Here is a 27,408-nt window from a genome sequence, read left to right on the forward strand (position 1 = left end):
TGCTGCCGAAGCAAGCACCCAAAACCCTTTCATATGTGACTTTTAAAGCTGTAAACCTAAGATCCTGTCTTGTGTAATATCTAGAGTGTAAGCCTATATTAAGGCAGAGCTTCTCTTTGTTGTAGAAACTAAGTCATGTAGACAAATCATCACCTGGCTCCCAGCCATAATATTAATAATAAACGTTTTCCTTCTGAAGAGGGAGACCCAGGCTTCTCAGATCAACTTCCCCTTTGACTATCATGCTGCATTTTAATAGAAGAAAAGGTCTACCAACTGGCACCTCCAGTTTTACCTTCCTATAAGTGACAGGCTAGGCCTTGGGGAAACTCTCCACACAGCGGTGACTAACGAATACTAAAAGCCCTCATTAGTAAGCCTGCCAAATACCAGGGCCTGCTATGTGCTGCAGTTGTACAAGCCGTACACGAGACCACTCATTTAGGTTAAGAGTCACTTGAAAAGATGCTAAGCCAGGACTTTTATATCTTACACTTATCAGCCTTGACTTAAACTGTGGCACAGCGATGCATTCACTACATGTGAGCAACACAACGTGAGGCAGGGTCCCAACTATTCTCCCTGACATTCAAGCTTATGGAGCAGCTCCATTTAAAGATCTCCAGGTAGTATTTACTGAAATGCCCAAGTGTGGGGGACATAAGTATTTGTTGGTCCTGGTGTGCACATACTCTGGGTGGGACTGAAAGGGCCCGTGAAGTAATCCATGTGCTGCTTCGAGATCTCATTCCTAGGTTTGGACTACCACTGCGCATCGGATCAGACAACAGACCATCATTTGGGTGGATTTTGTCCAGAAAACAGCAACGGTTTTACATAGCACATGGAAACTGCATGCTGCCTACCGACCTCAGAGTTTCAGAAAAGTCGATAAATGAATGGGACCATCAAAAACAGCTTAGGGAAATTGTGTCAGGAAACAAGATTAAAGTGGGTGCAGGCACTTCCCTTGGTGTTATTCAAAATTAGAGGCAGCCCCTTTAGGAAAAACAGAATATTCCCCTATGAAGTCTTATACCATAGGCCCCCTCCCCTACTCTGGGCACTCCCAGGAACTCCTCGGGAGTGGGGAGAGATTGAGTTAGGGTGCTAGTTACCAGCTCTAGGGAGAATCGCTTAGGATACCTCAACCTGAGTAAATAACAAATGTTCTGTAAGCATTTTTCTCCCCAGTTCACCTTTTCTCACTAGGTAATCATGTGTGGATAAAGGACAGGAGTACAGTCCCTCTAAAGCCACATGGAAAGGACCTCAGACCTGATTATAACCACTCCCACAGCAGTGAAGATAGAGGGAATCCCAGCCTGAATCCACCGCAGCTGTGTAAAAAAAAACCCAGCAACAGCTGAGACTTGGACCAAGGCAAGGACTGCAGAATCACCTTAAAAAGGACAACAAGCCATGCTCCAGCCACATCCCGGAAGCTGGCTGGTCCATGCATGGCCAAAGCATGAGGAAATCATCATGGGACTTGTTCTTCTTAATATTTGGACTTGTACAGTAGGAACATTAATTTTAAAGAATGCCCTCAGTATGCACACCAGGTAGGGAGTAAAAGTTACTGCTATTCTTTTGTCCTGCAGTTCTTATAAATGTACAGGGTCACAGAAGGGAACCTGTTTATACAATGGTACCCAATATAAGGTGTGTAATCCATGAGATGGACAGGTAGCTGTGTCATAGGCATCATTAAGCCCTCTTTCTTCCTATTATCTGTAAAGACAGGTGGGCTGTAAATGTATTCAGTCTACTCTGCTAGAGAGAAAAAGAAATCTAAACATAGAAGAATGGACAGATAATGAGTGGCCACTGGAGAGAACTATTAAGTATTATGGGCCAGCTGCATGGGCAGAGGATGGCTCATGGGGATACCAGACCCCTATTTACATGCTCAACCGGATCATCCACTTGCAGGCTGTTTTGAAAATACTCACTAATGAAATAGGCAAAGCTCTGTCCCTTTTAGCCCAACAACAACAACAACAAAACTCAAATGAGAAACGTGATTTACCAGAACCAGCTGGCCCTAGATTATTTGCTAGCAGCCAAAGGAAGAGTCTGCTGAAAATTCAATCTAACCAACTGCTGTCTGCACATAGAAGACCAGGGGCAAGCAGTGGAGGATATTGTGCCAGACATGACCAAACTGGCACACGTGCCTGTACAGGTGTGGCACGGATTTGCCCTGAGTTCTTATTTGGAGATTGGTTCTCATCCTTGGGAGGATTCAAAACCCTCATCATAAGTGTTATAATAATAATAGGTGTTTGTTTACTGCTCTCTTGTCTACTCCCCCTGTTGCTTCAGATGATTAGGGGATTCATCACTGCTGTAGTTAGCCAAAAATAACATCACAAGTGTATTATAAGAAACATTATGAGTCAGTTTCATCAGAAAATATGGAAAGTGAGAATGAGGAGACAGTAAGAATCAGAGACCTCTCACTAATTATAAAGTGGTGAGGGTATCAAAGGTGGGGGTGAAGAGGGAGACGCAGGCTTCTCAGATCAACATTCCCTTTGACTATCATGCTGCATTTCAATAGAAGAAAAGGTTGACTTCTGAGCACCCCCAATTTTACCTTCCTATAGGCGACAGGCTAGGCCTTGGGGAAACTCTCCAGACAGCACGATTTTTACTTAAAACAAGATCAAATCAGAAACCTTTTCACATGTGAGTCCTAAAACTGTAAACGGGAACACTTTCATATGTGATTCCTGAAACTGTAAACCAAAACCTTTCCACATGTGAGTCCTAAAACTATGAACCTAAGATTCTTCCATGTGTAACATCTAAAGTATAAGCCTATATAAAGGCAGAACCTTGCTTTGTTAGAGGAGCTGGGTTTTTGACAAATTACTGCCTGGTCTCCTGGCCGAATAAACTCTTCCCTCCTTTATTCAATGTTCCCGAGATCCGTTTCCAGCAGCCGCTCCTGCTACACTTTCCCGTTCGGTGTTCCAGAGGTCTGTTTCTTGTGGCTGCTGCAGCTACAACAGGAGGCCTATAGTAAAGACCATCTGAGAGCGCTCTACAGTCGCAGAACACAGCGGTGTGGTTGCAAGGCAGCAAAGACTGCTTTGGTCCCAGGATCTCTTCCCAACATAGGGTCTGTATGGGGGTCTCATAAAGAGGGTTTGTGCAAGTACTCTGGGAAAGAATGCAACCTCTGCTCACAAGACTCATGAGGGTCTTTGCAGATGGGAACTTGAGAGGCCAGAAAGCCTTGCAGGACAGAGATAACCAGAACACCACAGGCTCTGCCTATGTTCTCAGAATATGGAGTAATTCTGATTGCTCTTTGTCTGCACTGCTCAGGAGATAAAAGCCACTTAATACACTGAGTGTGGTCAGACCCTATGGAGCCTTATCTGCTGTGCCTCTTCAAAGATACACCTTGATAAAAAATGGGTGGTCAAATTCTGTTTCCTAAGTTAGCATTTCTTAGAAAAACCACATTTGCTATTGAATGCTGCAGATTCAGGCTCTCCCCTCCCCCAACAACCTTTTCACCTCCCCTCCCCACAGCCAGCAAGATTAACAAGATAATGCACCTAATACAAGCATATGGAGCCCAAAGCTCAGCGCCAGTGTTGTCACTTCTGCCCTAGAGTGCATTGGCCCCCTGGACCCATCCTGTAGAATTCTACTCTTGTCTTTGTCTTAATTCTTTTCTCACTCCCTCATCACTGCCAGGACTCAGGGCACCCGCATACATGGTTGGGGCTGGCTCCCAACACCCGGGAAACAGGGGACTCCTCTGATGGCCAGCTCTGCCTCCAGAACTCCTCCATGGCCTTGCTCCACTCTCCTTAGATTGCGGTCTAGGACCCTCCAATAAACCTTCTTTCTCATCCATCACTGAGGGTGACACTTGCATCTTCATCTGTTGCTTTTCCCAGGGTAAGCTCCCTTTCTCACCGTATTGTCTGACAGATGTGTCCCCTAGTAAAATTCTGTAACTTTAATCCAATGATGGCACTTGCTTTTTGGGGCATTTGGACTACAAAATCATTTCCATCTGTGCACCAGTGACCTCTTACTTATTCCAATTTGTAAAATATTTTCTTGTTTATTCAACTTCTTCTACCTGCAGTGGCTCCATTTTGCTAGTATTTGTATTATGCTTTTGAGTTAGTTGATGTTCGTTGATTTACGTCATAAAATTTGGGGATAGTTTGTTACACAGCAAAGGATAACTAATGAAGTCCTCTTACATTTTCATCATTCTCTAGAGGTTATCCACATCTGTTTTATTCCCCCCCCCCAATTTGGATAATATTAGCAATGCATGGGGTTTCTAGTTCCTCAAAGCCTATTTTTTCTTTTTCGTTTTCTTTATTTCAGTTTCTTCTCTCCTTTGTTTCTTTTCCTTTTCTCTGTCTCTCCCTCCCTTCTTTTCTAGTTTCATTCAAACTCTCGCCCTCCCTTTTTATTACTCCCTTTCCTTCCTTTTCCTCTTCCTTCTTTTCTTCTTTCACTCCTTCTTCCTTTCCTCCTTCTTTCTTTCCCAAACAACTGATAACTCCTTTACATAATGTGCATTATGGGCAAATAAATGCAGTAGGAATTTGCTTTATAGGAAGTTTAAAAGCCAGCAAAACTAACTAAGATTTTGTTTAGGTATATACATACACATACACACATATATATATATTTCTATATATAACATATGTTATATATATAAAATAACATATATTATAGGTTATTTTATTTATATATATAAAATAACATACATTATATGTTATTTATATATAAAACATGTAATATATTATATGTTATTATATTACATGTTTATATATATTACATATTTTTGTTGTTATATATATATAATATATATACTGCACAGATCTTTAAAGAAACACACAGGAATAATAATTACACTCTCATGCTTTGTCACACTCTCATGCATTACCCCATTCTACTCTGTCTTTATATTTTATAATATAATTATTAAGTTTTTAAATAGACATTTCGGTCTGAGTTTTATTTCAAGTGTCTCAGAAGAAACAGAATTGAGTTTCGGGGGAGAAAGAAAGGTCTGTCTTGATGCCTTGACACAGCACAAAGAAATCACACCTCCCCTCTGACATTTCCACACCAGTTCTCGGTGAGGGACAGATTCACAGCAACACCAGCAGGTCTGGGAAGGGATGGGGGGACATCTGCAGTAAATGTTCTGGGCTGACCCTGTGGGGGACACCTGCCCTGCAGAGTTTGATCCCTCTTGTGACGATGCAGAGCTGAAGTGTGATATTCCAGAGGGGACAAAAATTGCTCTGGGGTTTTCTGATTATAAAGAGAAGGGAACAGTCTGCTTCTGGGCAGATGTGGACTGAATTAATGAAGAATAAATGAACTGGGAATATGGATGAGTAAAGCAATCATCAGCATCTCCCGCCATCAGTTCTGACTGACTGGAAGGTGGGGAGGTGGAATAGTTCCTGAACTTGCGAGATTCCTCCTAACTGACTGGTCTTGGGGCACACAGATGGGTGGTGCCCTTCTTGGTCAGGACAGCCTCAGCTCCACCCAGGTAAGGCAGTGGTGACAGAGAGAGTTAGAGGAGCGCCTGTGAAAGAGACCAAGGCAGTGATGGGAGCCCTCTGTGCAGCAGGAGCAGATGCAGGACCTGCTTGGGAGCAGGAGGATGAGGGACCTTAGTCAGGTCCTGGTTCCTGCCAGCCTGTATTCACAGGACAACCAGGAAAGTTCTGGAGTAGGGAATTCATTCATGGGCTATCTACCCGGAGTCGTGTTTATAGACATGTTCTTTGTAGTTTGTATTCAGGGTTGATGTCACATACACATTTGTACATGCTGTTTTATGTTTAAGTGTTTTTATATTTTGGTTAACCCTTTATCATTGTTAAAGTTGTCATTAGGCAGAAACTTGCATGTTAACTGAAGCTTTTGTTTTTATTTCACTCAAAGTTACAATTGCACATAATTGAAAGAGTCAAACATTTGTGCAGAACTTCCTGAGAAAAGTCAGTCTTTTCTGCCTTCCTAGGGAGAGTCCTCTCTTCTCTATTTCTCCCTTTCTAGGGAGCAATCACTTTCAACAGTTTCAGCTGATTCTTCTGACTTTTTTCTGCATATGTAAGTCCCATTTCTCTATTAACGTGGCTTGATTTTTCAGACAGCACAGTGGTGGAGTCAATAGTTCAGAGTACTTGCTCTCCTTGTTTTTGTGTTCTTTCTTATTTTGTTTTTGTATTTATTTTAATACCTAAATAAAAATTCCACCTCCCCAAAACTCTTCAGGACCCACATGCAGGCACCGCAGCTGCGACAGAAGGAGAGGGTGCTGGGAACAGGAAGAACACCACCGCTTGGCCTGCAGCACCTCAGGGACAACCTGGAGGGCTCCAGGAGCACTGCAAAGGTCCAGGCAGAGCCAACCTTCCTCAAGTTAATACTTGCTTTTGTTTTTGTTTTTGTTTATTTTCTGGATAACTCTCATTAATTTAACTTTGCTGTCTCTTCCATTCATGTGACTCTTTTCAGAAGTTAGAGACTTTGGGTGTTCTAGTCATTTTACCTTCATGGACACGTCCCTCCTGGACCCTTCTGGCAGCTCCCATCTGGACTGGAGGCTTCCACATGTGGAGCAGAGTCACCATTATAGGACCTCTCTTCTTCAGCATCTGGGGCCATGCTTTACATGTAATGGAGCCACCTGGGGTCCTGCCAAATGAAGACTGATTCACCATGTCATGGCTGGGCCTGTGAGCCTGTCTGTCTAGTTTCAGGAGCTGCTGATTCAGCTGGCTCATTGATGACAGCTGGGGTAGCAAGGATCTCTCTTGGTCTCACAGTTTTTTGTATCTCTTTTTCATAATAGGTACATACTAATATATTTTTAATGAATTTATGTGCTTTTTTTCCTAAATTATAACACAGCCAATTATTTTTTCAATATGTCAAAAGTCATATTATGTAAAATTTGGCATCGTAACCATATTTAAGTACACAGGACTATAATATTAACTGTAAGCACATTGTTATGCAGCAGATCTCTAGGACTCTTCATCTTGCAAAACTGAAACTCTATACTCAAAAACTTCTTGTGAATCCCCTCAACACAACCCCGGGCAGCCACCCTTCTAATTTCAGATTCTAAGAGTTTAGATGCCTCGTATAACTGGAATTGTGCAGTATTGGAATGTCTTTGTCATTGGCTTATTTCACTTAGCAATGTTCTCCAGGTCGATCCATGTTACAGCATATAACAGAGTATCCTGCTTCTTATGGGTGAATAATATTCTATTGTCTATGTAGACCACATTTTCTTAATCTATTCATATGTTGATGGGTGCTGTGTTTGCTTTCTTGTCCCAGCAGCTAATGCTGCTGTGAATATGGGTATGCAATGTTTTTATTTTTCACATCCTCTCTCATTTTGGTGGAATTAATATCTAGTAGCTACTTCTGACAGCACATATTTAAAGTATGTTCGCATGTTTCCATGTGTCCTCTGTTGTTCTGATTTTCTCCTGGAAGAGGATAGAAATGTATGAAGGTGCTGATTGGCACAGCATTTAATGATGAAGGAAGAGACAGAGTAACTGACCAGTGCTCGGCCTCAGCATCCTGCAATTTCAGAACTATTGTGAACAAAAAAAATTTTTTTAAATGTTGCCCAGAAAAGGGGAGTCATCCCTAAATATGGTGGCCCTGGGACAGCTGGCCTCCCTGCCAGACTTATTCTATGGGGGCCCTTTCTGCAGTGACTGTTGTTTCTTCCCATTTCACTCTGCCCCATGTCCTGACCCAAGAGGCAAGGAGTGTCTGCAGCTGTGCCCACACTTGGAGTGTGTCAGTACATTATAAACAATGGCTCAGTGGTATCAGTACATTATAAACAATGGCTGATTATGGATTAATTTATTTTTTATTAAGTGTGTATTTAGATTTCACTTTACTGGCCACACAATGAACCAGGACATGGTGACCCTAGCAATCGCATCCTCCTTCTTGTGTCAAAAAACACAAGCGTGGGTCAGGAGACAGTTTTCACTAGAGTCCATTAAGGGAGGGCCAGATGGGCTGGGAGGAGGATTTTTCCTGGAACCTGTGCCTTGAGCTCTGACATCCTTCTCCTCACGTTCAAGCACAGCCCCAGGGGCCACCTCCTGAGATGAGAAGCAGTACAGTGGCACCACCTGGTGGTCTGTGCTCTTCCTTTCCCAGATGCAGCACAGCCCTGAAATCCACCTGACCCTCCTGTGCACCTGGGTTTCTTCACTGGACACAAGTGTGGGTCAACTTTCTTCTAAAGCAGAACAAGCATGAGATTAGACCATGTTAGAAGAGGAATGGTGTCATCTCCACCTCTGGAGAGAGCCCTGTCACAGTGTTCAGGGGAAGGACCAACCCTCACTCCCATGAGGAGAGGAGGCTCTGGCTGTAACTGTGCCTGTGGAGAGGTGAGGACCTACTCCCTCTACGTAAATAACCAAAGCCCGCAGACTGGGGCCAGGCTTCCCCGCAGCCAGGTCCTGTTAGGTTCATCCAGGCCTCAAGGAATAGACCGTGGACGTTGCCTCCAGCGACGTGGATCTGGATGCACACTCAGATATGAGGGAGCCCTGCCCGGGGTCCTTTGGCTGCCGGTTGTTCTTGCTCAGTGTCCAGAGAGGAGGATGTGGAGAGGCTTTGTGCAGAACAGAACCATGCCCTATGACTTATTTTATTCTGCATTAGCCTTTTTGTCATAAAATAAAACACAGGTAACGTAAAAGAAAAAGGTCTTAAAATGATGACCTTTAATCAAAGGTCATCTTGCCATCAGAGAGAAAGAGGAAGAATTTGTCAGCTGATCAGAAGCCCCATCAACTGCCCCAGTTCAATAATAAACTCTTCCCTTTTTCAAATAAAAATCAGTCACACTCTGACTTTTATGGTCGTCACCTTTGTTCTATTTTATATTTTCTTCATTCAAAATTATAGTTTTGGTTTACTTTTTAAAATATGTTTTTTGTTCTCATTTGTTCTATAGGTTTCTCCTTGAAATTTATATTGTATTGTAAGGTTTCCTATTGTTTGCCTTTTTTGGATTGCACACCAAGATGTCATTTACTATGTATCTCTATTACCTGTATTTTCTATAAATTCATAGTTTGGTGTAGAGGTTGGTGTATATTCAGGTTTTTTTCTGTAAGCATTGATGGTACTGTAGAAGGGAAATAAATCTTGAGGTCCCAAAATCACTAAGCTAAGAGAAAAAGTCAAGCATGAAACTGCTTAGGGCAAACCTGCCTCCCATTCTATTCAAAGTCTCGGCTTACTGAGATAAATACATGTCTCATTGCCTCCTTTGGAGACCCTAATCAGAAACTCAAAAGAATGCAAACATTTGTCTCTTATCTACCTGTGACCTGGAAGCCCCTCATTACTTCCAGTTTCCAGCCTTTCTGGAAAGAATGAATGTTCATCTTACATATTTTGATCAATGTCTCCTGTCTCCCTAAAATGTATAAAACCAAGTTGTGCTCTGACCACCTTGGGCACACGTCATAAGGACCTCCTGAGGCTGTCATGGGCATGTATCTTCAACCTTGGCAAAATAAACTTTCTAAATTAACTGAGATCTGTCTCAGATTTTTAGAATTCACAGTACTGTATTGTATTGTATTTTTCATCAAGGATAATTTAATACTGGTTATTTCCGTTCTTCTGATGTTAATTGTCACTGCTGTTCAATGGCTAAATCTGTTAGTTGATTGTGGATTGCAAAAGGGTTACAGTCTTAGTCTTGCGTTTATTTTCATGTATTAGCAGAATAATTTCTAGCATAAGAGATTTACCCTTGTCTATTATTTGTCTATTCCACAGACGCTTGTGTTTTGAGAGACTAAACCAAGCATTCACTCACCTATGACCCAGCAATTACACTCTTGGTTATATACCTATAGAAATGCATGCACTTGTGTGCGAAAATATGTGAAAATATTATTTAGTTTTTATACAGCACAGTTTGTAAAATCTGGACATAACACTCATATTTGTCAACAGTAGAGAGACAGGAAGAGTGAGCTATTTGTAAGTGGAGCACCTGACCGCCATGGGAGTGAATAGGCTACGACCACACACAGCAAGACCAGAGACATGAAGGTGACTGTATTCAGAATGAACACATCCCATCTACGGTGTTAGAAATGAAGACAGTGGCTGCTCTAGCATCAGGGAGGGTGATTTATGATTAAGTAAAACCGAAGGGTGTTTTCTGGAGGCTGGAAATGCTGTACATTGATGTGCATGTTGTTTACTCAACTATTCACTTTGTGAAAATCCACTGCCCACTCATGCCCTGTCCACCTTTCTCCATGCATGCTTTCCTTCATTCCAGTATGCATTTCTGAGGTTTTCAAATAATTCTTTCTAAGTTAACATAGAATCTCTCTCACTGGAAGTCGTTAGAAATGCTGCATTGAACAAATCACTGAAATTATTAACAATTCCAGGAAATAAATGACTATGACTCCATTTAAAGAGAAGAACCTACAGCAAGAGGCTTGGGAGGTGAAATCAGAACAGCTTTGGTAATGGCTGCTGGGTCACGTACTGGGAATCAAAACCCAAACAGGCGCACAGCAGGTGGAGGGTGTGAAGTGATGCTTCTGTGGTGCATGAGTGAGTGAATCATGGGCAGTGGCTCATGGGTTGGTTTGCCAGTCAGGAATGCCAAAAAAATAAAGATGAAAAACTAGGGGCTAGTGTAGACAGGTATGCACAGGCCTCTTGCGATGGGCAGAGCGTGTGATGATAGTGGATCATGTGGATGCCCAACAGAGGGACTCCACGGGGCTGGGGCTCCCTGCAATTGGGTGGGCAAGACGGTTTGATGGATGATGTCATCTCAGGTGCTCAGGGCTTGCTCATAGAGTCCCGGCACAAAGTGGCCGTGGTGGCTGACATGGACACTGCATGGGCAGCAATTGAGTCATCACTCACCAAGGCTGACTTGGCAGCTGCGACTGTTGAGAACCCAGCCTGCTAAAAGCAGTTGTTCATAGAACAGAGAAATAAAACAGGTTATGTTAATTAAGAACAAGATGGTGTTAGAAAAATATACCACTGCAGATATAGTAGAGATTTAAACAGCCTTGAAACTGAAAAAAATTATGTCAACAGAAAGACTTATTACAAGTAAAGAAGTTAAAAAAGTTGTAATATTTCATTTCCATTCAAACATATCCAGTTTTATAAGTACGCTCATGTATCAAATATATACTGGGCTTATATAAAATATGCAAGATATATAGGGAAGCACACCAAACAACTCAAATTTTATTAAGCATCAGTAACATTGATTCTAGAGCCAATTAGAAATTCAATAAGGAAATACTGTTATAGGAAAAGATTTTATGTAATTATGTGTGAAAATACCAAGAAAAACAGTAGATTCTATCTACCTGTGTGCAATGAACAGACTATGTTGACCAAGATATGTATCCTAAGAAGGCAATAATATATAAACTTTAAATTTTTTAATGCATTTTACCACTTAAAAAAATTAAAAAACAAAGATGGTCATATTTTAGTAGATGAAAAAATTACTACAAAAGAAACTCAACATTTCATCTGACACACATTTCTTCAGTCATCTCTATTTGTAAGAATTCATGTGATCAGATTGGGCCCACCTAAAAAATCCAAGATAATCCCCCATCTAAAGGTCTATGCTCTTAATCATATCAGCAAATCTCTTTTGTGTGTAAGGTAACATATGTAAAGGCTTTGAGGCTTAGGGCTTGGACATATTGTGAGGCCATTATTTTGGATTTCACAATTTATATCATGGTCAAATGAGATTTAACATTAGTCTAGTTAAATTCCTACACATAAAAAAGTGAGTAAATGTGTGAGGCATTCCATAAACAGGTTCTGGGTAAAGATGAAGCAGGTGTCTGCACAGCACTGTGAATATAGAGATCCACATTTACTCATACCGCAGTGGAACATCAGCTGCTAAAGAGAAACAGAGACTTAGAAGTAGCCACAGAAGAAACACAGGTCATCTAAGAAGCAACTGGGTGAAGATGTAACTGATTTTTTCCTGTCAGCCACAGCAGCCAGAAGAGACATACTCATCACAGAGCTGAGAGAAAGCCAGTGTCAAAATAGACATTTGTGGTTGCCAAATCCGTCTTTCAGGAATAAGAGTAAAATAAAACATCATCATATAAATGAAACTGTTGGACGAGCTCTGAAACATCCACTCTAAAAATATTTACAAAGACAGAGAAATATATAAGAAAGAAACAAGGCTGGGCTCAGTGGCTTATGCCTGTAATCCCAGAACTTTGGGATGCCAAGGTGGGTGGATCACGAGGTCAGGAGTTTGAGACCATCCTGTCCAGCATGGTGAAACACCATCTCTACTGAAAGTACAAAAATTAACCGGGCATGGTAGTGCACATCTGCAATCCTAGCTACTCAGGAGGTTGAGGTAGGAGAATCTCTTGAACCATGGAGGCAGAGGTTGCAGTGAGCTGAAATGGCACCACTGCACTCCAGTCTGGGCAACAGAGCCAGACTCTGTCAAAGTAAAAAAAAAAAGAAGAAGAAGAAGAAACAAAGAAAGAAAGCAGAAATTGTAATTTGTAATAATTGGTATGTGTAAGTCAGTACAGTCATTATAAAATATAATGTAGCATTCAAAGAAAAAAAGTAATGTAATATAAAATATTTTAATATGTTGTCCTATAATTTCCTTACCCATCTTCCAATCCCCGTCCTGTGCCATCTATGAGGTCCGATGAAGTTTGATTCTTTTTTCTGAGATCAATTCCATAGAGTACAGCACCAAGACTAAGTCAGGTGCTTGATGAATTTTTGCCATGTGAATGACTTTCCTGATCAGAAATTGTGATGCAGAAGCACAATTCAAAATGGCTGAGAAATGACACCGAAGGACATGGTGGCATAAGAACTCCAAGGACGCCACTCCACAGCGGCAATGTGCTTGTCAAAACCCCGGTATAAAAAAATCTCCATGAGAGTTGTGATTGGATTCCGTGGTGATATATATTTTCTAATTGTGATAAAACATACATACCATATAATTTACCTTCTAACCATTTATTCAGTGTGCAATTTGGTGGCATTAAGCACATTTACAGTGTTGTGTAACCACCACCAAAATCCATTTCCAGAACATTTTCATCATCCCAAACAGAAACTGTTCCCAGTAAACCATAACTGCCCATCCTCCCTACCCCCAGCCCCTGGTAACCTCTGTTCTACTTTCTATTTCTATGAATTTGCTTATTCTAGCTACCCCATATAAGTATAATGTCACATTTGTTTTTATTTCTAGCTTATTTCACTTACAGTGTATTCAAGGTTCATCCATTCAGTACTTTATTCCCTTTAAGGCTGAGTAATATTCCACGCTCATGTGCACCAGGGGTTGTTCATCCGCTGACGGACACTCGGTTGCTTCCACCTTTTGGCTATTGGGAACAGTGCTGCTGTGGGCCTGAGGGTGCAAATGTCTGTGTGAGTTCCTGCTTTCAGTTCTTTTGGGTATATGCCCACGAGTGGAGTTGTTGGCTCATATAGTAATTCTATTTTGACTTCCCTGAGGAAGCACTATACTCTTTCCATGGTGGCTGCACCACTGTTCACTCTCACCAGCAGTGCACAAGTGTTCCAATTTCTCCATATCTTCACCAACACTTGGCCTAGAGAAGTTTAGCATATTTTATGTCCTTATTAGAATTCCTTATTTATTTATTTATTTTTTATTTTTCAGAGACGGAATTTCGCTCTTGTTACCCATGCTGGAGTGCAATGGCGTGATCTTGGCTCACCGCAACCTCTGCCTCCTGGGTTCAGGCAATTCTCCTGCCTCAGCCTCCTGAATAGCCGGGATTACAGGCATGCGCCACCATGCCCAGCTAATTTTTCATATTTTTAGTAGAGACGGGATTTTACCATGTCGACCAGGATGGTCTCGATCTCTTGACCTTGTTATCCACCCGCCTCAGCCTCCCAAAGTGCTGGGAGGAATTCCTTATTTTTATGTCCTTACTGCATACCTTCTTTGGAGAATTGTCTATTCATCTCTTTTACACATTTTTGAATGAGATTATTTTGCTATTGCTGAATTGTGCTTCTTTATGTATTCTGGATATTATTTCTTTATCAGATATATGATTGGCAAATATTTCCTCGTATTCTGTGCATTTTCTTTTGACTTTCTTCATAGTGTCCTTTGATGTAAAAAAAGTTTTAAATTTTGATGCAGTCTAATTTGTCATTTTTCTTATATTACTTGTGCTTTTGGTCAACAGCCAGGAAACCACTACCAATTCTTATGTCCATGAGATTTTCCTCAGTATTTTTTCAAGGGTTTACAGGCTCAACTCTTAAGGTTAGTTCTTTGAGTCATTCTCACTAAATTTTTTAAAGGGTGTAATGGGAGGGTGTGAATTTTGTGCAGCATTATTCTTCTGCATGTGGATATCCAGGTTTACGGCACCATTTGTTCATTCACCATGTGTTGAGTGGGGCTGACACATTTGTAAGATGCAGTGAGCACTAACACATGGGAGCACATGCACTTATTTACCTGTCTTTCCTCCACAGTTGTTTTGAGAAGGCTTTCACTGGCAAATCCAATAGAAATGAATATATATGACTTCTAATAAAATCAAATTCAAGTAAAATTATAAATTGTAAAATGTTAAAACTGAAGCAAGACTGGAACATCATCAGACAAGCTGAAACACAGGCTGAAATAGAGGGTTTATGTTCACCTTGCTACAAATTCTGTTGACCCACAATCTCTTATGCTATTTAAATAAGAGAGCCACAGGATGGGGTGATAACTCATATAACCAGTCCCTGGGTTTCTGCTTCGCAAACAAGTTCAAATTCTCTTCTTTCACAGAGTAAATAAATTAACTGAGAGAAGTTGAATGTGAAGTTGACATCTACAAAGTCGAAGAGTGAGTAGTAAGTGGCAACATTGGGAATCCAAGGAGATTCTGTCTTTTTACACAGAAATGGCTTCACTCTGCACTGCAGAATGGAGAAGGTCCCTTCAGGGGAACTTCATGTAAAACCCTACATGAGGTAGGGGTTTTCTGCTGCAGCCCTGAATTGAATTGCAGCCCTTCTCTCTAACTACAGTTCTCACAAAGTTTTATAGCTTCAGTGATTTCATCTGGGACAAGATTTTTCGTTTTTGATATTGTTTGCTTTGAGCTGCTGCCTGGGGCTTAGAAAAGTGACTTGGATATTTTGCCAGAATGGTATTTATTTGCTGGAATTTGAAATCCATGAACACTCTGCTTCCCTGCTGTATCCCCAGAGCAGGTTGAGTACTTGGCACTTCTTTTCAGAATGTCACTAGACGTGGTAGAAGATTTGGAGTTAGGGCCTCCCTCGATCTCTACCCTTCCTTTAATTCAGAGGATCACAAGCTTTTGTGGGAAAAATGGTGTCTTGGATCCCTTCTGATCTGATTTATATTAATATTCAATGTCATGTAAGGAAGTCACATGTGCATGTAGCATCACTTCTGCGTGCAGTGTCATGGGAGAGTGGGTTCCTGGGCCCCAGGTTAAGAGCCTAAGCACTACAGGCATGGAGCTAGAGCTCTGGGAAGGGAGGGATGGCTGGGATGGAACCCAGTCTTGCCCTTATGTTCTGGGGCCTTTTCACTCCTCATATGATAGGCGTTGGGTGTCTGGCAGGGGACGACGTTGATGGAGTCGAAGGAGCAAACTGGCCAGGACTGGGAGAAGCAGGGTTGGAGAAATAATTAAGGTGGACATTATATTTTCTGAGCGTAAGTCATGACTTGAAATCTGGAGAGCCTAAAAGAGCATCCTCCTACCCAAAACTGTTTTTCCCTTTTCCCGCAAACCTTGTTTAGCCACAGGCCCAGTGCCAACACCAGGGGGCGCTCAGAATCCATAAAGGCACCGCGCAGGTGGGATTGTGGTCGCTGACTTAACGAGGGGAGGCAAGACCCTGCAGCCCGGTGCCCTGGATTCAACCTTCAGCTCTGGTCCTACTGACACTTTCTCTCCTAGTGCCTCGTTTTCTTCATGTGTGAAATGGTGAGGACATTACAGCATTTACCTCTGGGACGAGTTTGTCAACAGCAGCACTATTAACAATTTGGGATCCAGCCAAACTGAGCTTCAGAAGTGAAGGAAAAATAAAATCCTTTGCGAACAAGCAAGTACTCAGAGATTTTGTCACCACCAGGCCTGCTTTACAAGAGCTCTTAAAAGAGGCACTACACATAGAAAGGAACAACCAGTACCACCCATTCCAAAATCACACTAAATGCTAAAGAGCATCAACATAATGAAGAATCTACAACAACTAACAGGCAAAACAGCCACTTAGCATCAAAATGGCAGTATCAAATTCACACATAACAATATTAACCCCAAATGTAAATGGACTAAATGTACCAATCAAAAGACACAGACTGGCAAATTGGATAAAAATCCAAAACCCATCAGTGTGCTGTATCCAGGAAACCCATCTCACATGCAAGGATACACAAAGGCTCAAAATAAAGGGATGGAGGAAGATTTACCAAGCAAATGGAGAGCAAAAAAAAGCAGGAGTTGCAATTCTCATCTCTGATAAAATAGACTTTAAAGAAACAAAGATCAAAAGAGACAAAGAAGGCCATTACATAGTGGTAAAACGATCGATACAGCAGGAAGAGCTGAACATATATGGACCCAATGCAGGAGCACCCAGATACATAAGGCAATTTCTTAAAGACTTACAAAGAGACTTAGACTCCCACACAATAATAGTGGGAGACTTTAACACTCCACTGTCAATATTAGACAGATCAACCAGACAGAAAATCAACAAGGATATCCAGGGCTTGAACTCAGACCTGGAGCAAGCAAACCTGATAGACATTTACAGAACTCTCCACCCCAAATCCACAGAATACACATTCTTCTCAGCACCACATCACACCTACTCTAAAATTGACCACATAATTGGAAGTAAAGCACTGCTCAACAAATGCAAAACAACTGAAATCATAACAAACAGCCTCTCAGACCATAGTGCAATCAAGTTAGAACTCAGAATACAGAAACCAACCCAGAACCGCACAGCTTCATGGAAACTGAACAACTGGCTCTTGAATGTTGACTGGGTAAACAATGAAATGAGGACAGAAATAAAGAAGTTCTTTGAAACCAATGAGAACGAAGACACAACATGCCAGAACGTCTGGGACACATTTAAAGCAGTCTCTAGAGGAAAGTATATAGCAATAAGTGCCCATATGAGGAGAATGGAGAGATCCAAAATTGACACCCTATCGTCAAAATTGAAAGAGCTAGAGGAGCAAGATCAAAAAAACTCAAAACCCAGCAGAAGACAAGAAATAACTAAGATCAGAGCTGAACTGAAGGAGATTGAGACACGAAAAACCCTTCAAAAAATCAATAAATCCAAGAGCTGGCTTTTTGAAAAGATCAACAAAATAGACAGACCACTAGCCAGATTGATTAAAAAGAAAAGAGAGAACAACCAAATAGATGCAATAAAAAATGATAAAGGGGAAATCACCACAGACTCCACAGAAATTCAAACCATCATCAGAGAATATTACAAACAACTCTATGCACATAAACTAGTAAACCTGGAGGAAATGGATAAATTCCTGGAATCCTGTGTCCTCCCAAGCCTAAACCAGGAGGAAGCTGAAACTATGAATAGACCAATAACAAGGTCAGAAGTCGAGGCAGCAATTAAGAGCCTACCACACAAAAAAAGCCCAGGTCCAGATGGGTTCACAGCCGAATTCTACCAGACACACAAAGAGGAGCTGGTACCATTCCTTCTAAAACTATTTCAAACAATCCAAAAAGAGGGAAGCCTTCCCAAATCATTTTACGAGACCAACATCATTCTGATACCAAAATCCGGCAGAGACCCAACAAGAAAAGAATACTTCATGCCAATATCCATGATGAACATAGATGCAAAAATCTTCAATAAAATATTGGCAAGTCGATTGCAACAGCAAATCAAAAAACTTATTCATCACGATCAAGTAGGATTCATCCCCGGGATGCAAGGCTGGTTCAACATACGCAAGTCTATCAATGTAATTCACCACATAAACAGAACCAAAAACAAAAACCACATGATTATCTCAATTGACGCAGAGAAGGCATTTAACAAAATACAACAGCCCTTTATGCTAAAAACCCTCAATAAACTCGGTATCGATGGAATGTATCTCAAAGTAATAAAAGCTATTTATGGCAAACCAACAGCCAATATCATACTGAATGGGCAAAAACTGGAAGCATTCCCTTTGAAATCTGGCACTAGACAAGGATGCCCTCTTTCACCACTCCTATTCAATATAGTACTGGAAGTTCTAGCCAGAGCAATCAGGCAAGAAAAAGAAATAAAGGGTATTCAAATAGGAGAGGTGGAAGCCAAATTGTCACTATTTGCAGACGACATGATAGTATACCTAGAAGACCCCATTGCCTCAGCCCAAAAACTCCTGAAACTGAGAAGCAACTTCAGCAAAGTCTCAGGATATAAAATCAATGTGCAAAAATCACAAGCATTTGTCTACACCAATAACAGACTTAAAGAAAGCCAAATCAAGAACGAACTGCCATTCACAATTGCTACAAAAAGAATAAAATACCTTGGAATACAACTCACAAGGAACGTAAGGGACCTCTTCAAGGAGAACTACAAACCACTGCTTAACGAAATCAGAGAGGACACAAACAGATGGAGAAACATTCCATGTTCATGGTTAGGAAGAATTAATATCGTGAAAATGGCTATACTGCCCAAAGTAATTTACAGAATCAACGCTATCCCCATCAAGCTACCATTGACTTTCTTCACAGAACTGGAAAAAAACACCATGAACTTCATATGGAACCAAAAGAGAGCCCGCATAGCCAATTCAAGAACACAGCGAGGGGCATCACACTACCGGATTTCAAACTATACTACAAGGCTACAGTAATCAAAACAGCATGGTACTGGTACCAAAACAGAGATATAGACCAATGGAACACAACAGAGACACCGAAGGCAACACAACATATCTACAACTATACAATCTATGATAAACCTGACAAAAACAAGCAATGGGGAAAGGATTCCCTGTTTAACAAATGGCGTTGGGAAAACTGGCTAGCCATGTGCAGAAAGCAGAAACTGGACCCCTTCCTGACACCTTACACTAAAATTCACTCCAGATGGATTAAAGACTTAAACATAAGACCTGGCATGATAAAAACCCTAGAAGGAAATCTAGGCAAAACTATCCAGGTCATAGGAGTAGGCAAGGACTTCATGAACAAAACACCAAAAGCATTGGCAACAAAAGCCAAAATAGACAAATGGGACCTAATGAAACTCCACAGCTTCTGCATAGCAAAAGAAACAGTCACTAGAGTGAATCGGCAACCAACAGAATGGGAAAACATTTTTGCAGTTTACCCATCTGACAAAGGGCTGATATCCAGAATTTACAAAGAACTCAAACAGATTTACAAGAAAAAAACAAACAAGCCCATTCAAAAGTGGGCAAAGGATATGAACTGACACTTTAAGAAAGAAGACATATATGAGGCCAACAATCATATGAAAAAATGCTCATTGTCACTGGTCATCAGAGAGATGCAAATCAAAACCACATTGAGATACCATCTCACGCCAGTCAGAATGGCGATCATTAAAAAATCTGGAGACAACAGATGCTGGAGAGGATGTGGAGAAAAAGGAACACTTTTACACTGTTGGTGGGAGTGTAAATTAGTTCAACCACTGTGGAAGACAGTGTGGTGATTCCTCAAGGCCTTAGAAATAGAAATTCCATTTGACCCAGCAATCCCATTACTGGGTATATATCCAAAAGACTATAAATCGTTCTACTATAAGAACACATGCACACGAATGTTCATTGCAGCACTGTTTACAATAGCAATGACCTGGAATCAACCCAAATGCCCACTGATGATAGACTGGATTGGAAAAATGTGGCACATATACACCATGGAATATTATGCAGCAATCAGAAATGATGAGTTTGTGTCGTTTGTAGGGACATGGATGAATCTGGAGAACATCATCCTCAGCAAACTGACACAAGAACAGAAAATGAAACACTGCATATTCTCACTCATAGGCGGGTGATGAAAAATGAGAACACATGGACACAAAAAGGGGAGTACTAAACCCTGGGGTCTACTGGGGGGAAAAGGGGAGGGCCAGTGGGAGGGGGAGGTGGGGAGGGATAGCCTGGGGAGAAATGCCAAATGTGGGTGAAGGGGAGAAGCAAAGCAAAGCACACTGCCATGTGCATTCCTACGCAACTGTCTTGCTTGCTCTGCTCACGTACCCCAAAACCTAAAATCCAATAAACAATTAAAAAAAAAAACAATTTGGGACAGAGAGTCCCTTGTTGAGTGGGCTCTCCTATGCATTGTGGGAGGTTTGCCAGAAACACCCCACTCACCCCCATCTCACCAATCCCCATATGACAACTGAAAATATCCCAGGATTTTGAGGTTTTTTGGGTCTGGAACCTGGACTTAGGCACTTTCCCACCTGACCCTTCATCTCACCAATGAGACGGTCTGTGGGCATTATGCTTTGGTCCACATAAGGCCACTTTAAAAGAAGGATTCTGTCCATCTTTTAAAGAAATCCATTTTCTTCCTTTATCTCTGCATTCAGTTAATCCTTGCATACCCTTTCTTTAGTATATCTTGAAATATGTCAGTTCCAATTCTAGTAGCAATTCATGATACCTGCTATGACCTCAGTAGGGCTCTCATTCCTTTCACAAAGGGAATGTGTTATCGATTCTGCCCTGGATGATGTGAATCCATTTATTTGGGTTTACTTATGTGAGATGTTGTTCCTCATCTGTCAAATGTAAATGCAGACATAGCTTGAACTACTAAGTGGTTTTATTTCTTCATTCCCCTGATATTTGTTGTATTCTTATTACAAGTCAAATACATGGCATGATACTGCTTCCTTGATCACACCACATCAGATAAGAAAATGAGACATTATAGCCAGCTGTGGGGGCACGCACCTGTAGTCCAAGCTACATGGAGGGCTGAGGCAGGAGAATTGCTTGAGCCTAGGAGTTTGAGGTTACAGTGAGGTATGATACCACCAATGCATTTCAACCTGGGCAACAGACCCTGTCCTTGAAAAAAAAGTCAAGACATTGTGAGCTGTCTATATGGACTCTGTCTCACAGATCCATGTCGTGTAATTTTTCTAAATGTCATCTCTGTGTGGTTTTCATGAATGTGTGTCTGGTATTTATTGTCTATCCTTTTACTTTCAGCTTTGCTGTACCTTCTACTGAAATCATGGCTTTTGTAACAGCCTACAGTTATTTATATATTGACTTATTTTTCCCTCTGCAGTATTTGTCTTGTCATTGGAGTGTGTGAGTCCATTATGTTTAATGTCATTGTTTAAGTCTGGGTTTAAGTGATTGGGTTTAAGTCTGTGCATTGTCATTTACTGCCTTCTAATATTATTTGTTTTTCACTCAACTGTTTTTCTTCTGTTGCCTTCTTTAGATAAGAAAAAAAGTTTGCATTTTATTGAAGTCTTCTGAATAAATGTTCTGGTTACAACTTCTCTTATTATGTATTTAATTATCTGAGAAAGCGCAATAATCCATGACTAAGAAGTTATTCTGGGAAGGCATTATTTTTTATTAGAATACATTTCTTTCTTAATCTTTGTGAGTACATACACCATACTGGTGGCAATGTCAGTGAGAGCCTGTGTGTGGACCAGGGAAGCCATGGTGTGAGTTCCATGCTAGCTCCATAAGCCAGGCTCTGGGGTAGCATCTGAGACGCTCTGTATTAGATACTGACCGGTGTCATGTACCACTGGTGAGGAGGAAGACAACATGCTTTTCCCAAAAGGTGATGATCCTCCCAGATGATGACCCTTCTCAGGAGGCAGGAGCACTTTCCCGGAATAATTTCTTAGTCATGGATTATTGTGCTTTCTCAGATAGTTAAATAAATAATAAGAATAACCAACAGCAGACTATAACTTCCCTGATTTTCACATACCTGCACAGACAGCCCAAAGGAGAATCAGTGCTCTGGCTCTGAGACACAGTGGGGTGGAAGCAGGAGAGTAACTGGATGGTGAAGCTGTAGCTGCAGAGGCATCCAGGCCCCTCACCTGCACTCCTCGTACATGTCTCCTCCACTGAATGCCTGCGATGCCCTCTCCTCTGTATGCTCCTGCCAGAGTCTCCCCATCTCCACTGACAGCAGCTCCCCCTTCTACTCACTCAGTCCAACACTGTGGGTGTCCTTGATTCTTCTTTCTCACACCACAGACACAATCCATTAGCAAGTGCTGTGAAGTCCATCTTCAAATTCATTCAGAATCCCATCACTCCCACCATTTCCCCTGCTCACACCCCAGTCAAGGTAACCAGCATCTCCATCCTGGAATACTGCACTCCTTCCCCACCATTTCCCTACTGCCTCACTTGCCCCTCACCTCTAAATTCTGTTCTCAGCACAGCAACCAAAGGATAAGTCCTACTATGTCCCAGTTTTCAAAACTGTCCTCTAACTCTCCATGTCATTCAGAACAAAGGTCAAAACCCTTCCCACAGCCTCCAGGCCTACCTGCTCTGGCCACACCTCTGACCTCATTTCAGTTTCTCTCTGTCCAGACCTTCTGGCCTCTTCCTCCTTCCAGGAACACAGACACTTTCCTGCCCTGGTGCATCTGCACTAAAGGTTCCTGCCTGAAAAGAGCTTTCCCAGTCATCCTTGTGGACAGCTCCTCACATCCCTCAAGTCTTCACTCAAAGGTCACATTTGCAATGAGGCCCATGTTGACCACCCAGCACAACAGCCACCCCTCTGTCCCCACAGGCCATGCTCTGGATCCCCTGCCCCACAGCACTTGCCACCTTCTAACTCAAGCATTTTCTGCTCTTACTCTGCTTATACTATATCTAGCTTCTGCCTACAGAGGAGTTCAATCTTTTGGCTTCCCTGGACTGCACAGGAAGAAGAATTGTCTTAAGCCACACATAAAATACACTAATGACAGCTGATGAGCAGAAAAAAATAGAAACAAGAAAAAAAAATGTGCATAATTTTTATGATATCTGCAAGTACAGATAAGCAGAGATGTCCTCATATTGGAAGCTGTCCTGGGCCACATGCAGCCTGTGATTCACAGGTTGGATCAGCTTACATCTAGGATGCACACACCACAATGCTGGAAAACCTTGTTTTTACTAAAATGTTTTCTAAATGCAAAAGCAGCCATATACCTAGCAGACAACAAATGTCAGTTGAATAAATGATCACTGAAGGGCACCTCCTTATTTAAAGGCAATATCTTTATTAATGTAGCCTCAGGCCAAATGCTGTTTTGTGGCAGCTGAAGAGCAACATCATCTCACCCTGACATCAGTGTTGCCAGAGCTTTTCTCACCAGGGCTGCTTGTGTGCCCTCCCTCCCTCCTCCCACTTGCTGCAGCACACAACCATATTTTCTCTTCAGGAAAGATAACCCTGGGCTTATGGTTCCAATTTTCCAACTACATATGAATCTAAATTAGACTATGCTTTACAAATCCATGAGTTTGGATTGGAGGCAGCACTAGGATTACTACAACTCAGGCAGGAAGGGTAGGAGAGAGAAGAAAGAAGAGTAGGAGAGAGAGCAGAAGGAGTTCCAACAGAAAGTTATCTATGATGAGAAACTACGGGAGCCCTCCTCTCTGCAAGTTTCAGAATCTGCTTCATTTAAGAAGGTTGGGGAAAATATAGAAAATATAATCTGGGAAAGATACCTGGAAGGAGGGCAAGAGGGACAGGGGTCTGAAAATTTGTCTCCAGATACAAGGACTTCTATGTGTGGAGACCACCATGGGTGACACTCAAGTCCCTGTGATCACAGGCTGTGGCAGGACAAGGTTCTACTGAAAGGCCAAGGACAATGGAGCAGCAAAGATGACCCAGTCAAGCAGTGACCACATAAAGCCCACAGTGGCCTGAGCACCCACTGAGCACAGCCCCATCTATTCTTCACCCCCGCAACAAATCAGCACAAGAAACACGTGGACTGTGGATGGTTCTCAGGTCTTCCATTTATTTTGTCTCTCAAATTTCGGGAATTTTCTCCTTTAATTAACCCATCAGTGTCTCATGGAAATAATTTCAAGAAGTAAATTACATTCAGACTCTAATTTTAATAGGAAAGTAAGAAGTTACAGCTCAGTGCACCATAAAGTTGAGACAGAGATGGAGATATCCCAGGCCCAGGTCTCTGGAACAGTAAAGGTGATCGGGGAAGGAATGCAGGTCAGTGTGGGGAAGGGGTCATGGTGGGCAAGGGGCTGGGCTGGTCTCCCCACCTCCTCACATTATGCCTATTGAGACACAGACACATTCATATCCTTTGCAGTAAGAGAAGTCAGTGTTCTTGAAGTCCCAAATTGAAGGTGTGGATAAATCTTGCCTCTTAGTCTCACACAAGGCAGCTGTCTCACGCTATTAAAAGAAAAAATACATTAACAAATTGATGTCAGTCACACTTTAAACAACCCATCACCAGCTCAATGCATCCAAGTCAAAGAAACCCCATAACACAGCTGTGCCCACTGTTCTCCCTCAACAACTTACACACATCAGCCTCCTGCCCCAGGATCTCACCTTTACAAGCCATGAGAGACACATCAGAGCCCTGGGGACTGTTGCTGCCTGGGGTAGAACAAAAACAGAATCTGGTCAGAGCCTACAGGAAACGCCACTAGAGGAGGAATTGTGGGCTGGGTGAGCTCCCCCATGGGCTCCCGATCACAATATCCCAGTGATCTCAGGGATCAGCCTCCTTCATACTTACTTGCAGCCTGAGAGTAGCTTTCTCCATTTTTATCTGTGGGAAGAAAATATCCTGTGAAGGGTCAGAAAGGTGGCAGGGCCATGAGGTCTTAGAGACTCTCCTAGTCTTGGACCCCAGAGAAGTTTCCAGAAATGTGTGACTGCAGACTCAGGGAAGGATCAGGAAAAACAAGAAAAGCAGGTGTGGGTCCTCGACCAACTGCCCTCCTAAGGACTATCCTCAGCAGGGACGTTCCCTTGTGACTTGTGACTGCTGGGATCAGGTCCCCATCACCACAGTCATCAAGGTGATACATCTGTCCTTCATTGTCCCAGGTGCTTTACACAAGAGTAAGTGCTGTGTCGGCTTACACAGGGCCCAGGCTGGGTTGGCTCATGAGTGTGGATGAAGCTTTCCAGTAACCAGGCAGGACACACTTCAACCTGGGGCTTGGAACCCTCAGTGGGACAAGAAATCTCAGACCCCACTCCTAACCCCTTCCTCACCTGAGCTCTTCTTCCTCCACATCACAGCAGCGACCACAGCTCCAGTGACTACAGCTCCAGTGACGACAGCTCCAAAGACAGCCAGGCCAACAATGATGCCCACAACAGGGATGGTGGGCTGGGAAGACGGCTCTGGGAAAGGAGGGGAAGGTGAGGGTCCCAGACTCCCAGGACCCAGCCCCAACCCTGCTGAAAGGTTGCACAGTGGCTCCTGCTTTCCTAACAGACATGACACCCCATCCCCTCCTTACCCTATCTCAGGGTGAGGGGCTCGGGCAGCCCCTCATGCCTCACATGGCATGTGTATCTCTGCTCCTCTCCAGAAGGCACCACCACAGCCACCCACTTCTGGAAGTTCCCATCCCCTGTGGGACTGGTCTCCACAAGCACCATGTTTTGGGTCTGTTCCTCCCCATTTCGCTACCAGGTCAGTGTGATCTCCTCATGGTAGAAGCCCAGGGCCCAGTACCTCAGGGTGGCCTCATGGTCAGAGACGGGGTAATGGGTCACCTGTGTCTTGGGGGGCTCTGAAGGGAAGAGTCAGAAAATTCAGACATCTTGCATCTATCATGGGACACCACTGCAGCACCCATGTGACCATTGTGAGAATAGACAGGACACCTGGGGTGGGGAAGGGAGCACAGAACACAGACACCAGCCTGGACACAGGCACCTGGGATAATCTCCTATTCCTTTGAAAGTTCTAGTCTCTGAGTGGGGAATAGGGGCTTCTGGTTCTGATCTGAGTGGAGGCCAAGGGACTCAGAGGAGCTGGAGTCAGACCCCCGCACACATTGAGTGTGAGGCAGAAAACAAGACAGGAGAGAAAAAATCCTGGTGCCCAACGCCGCTGTTGTGTCACAGGGAATGCCTGATCAGTATTCCAGGAATTGACTTCCCCTCATTTCCCTTAGATACTGCAACCCTTAATTGTATCAGAGAGCAGGGCAGGCCCTCAGTCACTCTCTGGTACAGGATCTGGAAACCCAGGAGGATTCCTCTCCCTCAGGACCGGAGGGAGGGTGATACTCTAGTGTTGGTCCCATTTTCCTCTCCTCCTTCTGCAAGGCCAGGCTGGGACGTCTAAAGGAGATCAGGGAGGTGCCCCCCTGGCTTCTGGTACCCGAGAGCTGCAGCGTCTCCTTCCTGTTCTCCAGGTATCTGAGGAGCGACTCCAGGCACCTGCCCTCCAGGTAGGCTTTCAACCTCTCAGTATCATTGGCTGCCTCCCACTTGCGCTGGGTGATCTGAGCCGCCACGTCTGCGGCCGTCCAGGAGCGCAGGTCCTCGTTCAGGGCTAGGTAGTCCTTGCCGTCGTAGGCGAACTGGTTATACCCGCGGAGGAGGCGACCGTCCGGCCCCAGGTCGCAGCCATACATCTTCTGGAAGCTGTGAGACCCTAGCCCCGCCCTTGCGTCAGCTCCGCCCATTTTCAGTTTAGGCAAAAGTCCCCTGTCCCCGCGCCACCAACCCGCGGGGATTTTTGCCTAAACTGAAAATGAAACCGGGTAAAGGCGCCCGAGTTTCTCCGGGGTCGAGGGTTTGGGCGGGTCCCGCAGCCTCAGGGTGGATCTTAAACCCGGAGACTCCCGGCGACCCGGGCTGTCCGTGGGGTGGGGAGGGGTCGTGACCTGCGCTCCGGGCCGGGGTCACTCACCGGCCTCGCTCTGGTTGAAGTAGCCACGCAGGGTCTGCAGGTTCACTCGGTGTTAATGAACTCAACACAAAATGGGACATTTTAAAAAGTACAAAAATATAAGCATGATAAAAATTTGGCAAATACTTCCTTTTTATCAAGATCAATTTATATCTTCTGTAAGTTCAAGCAGAATGAAGCCCATACAGCCTCAGAAGAGGTGGCTCTCCTGAGAGAATCTTTTTTTAAGTTAAATAAGCAGAAACAGAATTTCTGGAGAAAGTAAGACTTTGGAGAACTTCACAGCACCACTTCCTGCTGTCTCAAATTTCCCAGACTTGGGGAGTG

General features: G+C 43.0%; 1 non-coding gene and 2 pseudogenes across 2 annotated transcripts in view; 1 reads left to right on the plus strand and 2 right to left on the minus strand.

Moving 5' to 3' along the window:
- The window catches only part of LOC103792335 (large ribosomal subunit protein uL4), a 521,713-nt gene that overhangs the window by 74,204 nt on the left and 420,101 nt on the right, over window positions 1-27,408 (minus strand). The window lies entirely within an intron of this gene.
- Window positions 22,277-23,000, plus strand: LOC128931883 (uncharacterized; annotated as a pseudogene).
- Window positions 24,172-26,934, minus strand: LOC100413792 (saoe class I histocompatibility antigen, A alpha chain-like; annotated as a pseudogene). The gene is made up of 6 exons (XR_008479342.2): window positions 26,548-26,934; window positions 25,676-25,951; window positions 25,425-25,556; window positions 24,940-24,972; window positions 24,750-24,797; window positions 24,172-24,587 (listed from the first exon to the last, which is right to left on the minus strand). The product of XR_008479342.2 is annotated as a saoe class I histocompatibility antigen, A alpha chain-like (transcript).

Source organism: Callithrix jacchus, chromosome 4, assembly GCF_049354715.1.
Source record: "Callithrix jacchus isolate 240 chromosome 4, calJac240_pri, whole genome shotgun sequence".
Lineage (NCBI taxonomy): Eukaryota > Metazoa > Chordata > Mammalia > Primates > Cebidae > Callithrix > Callithrix jacchus.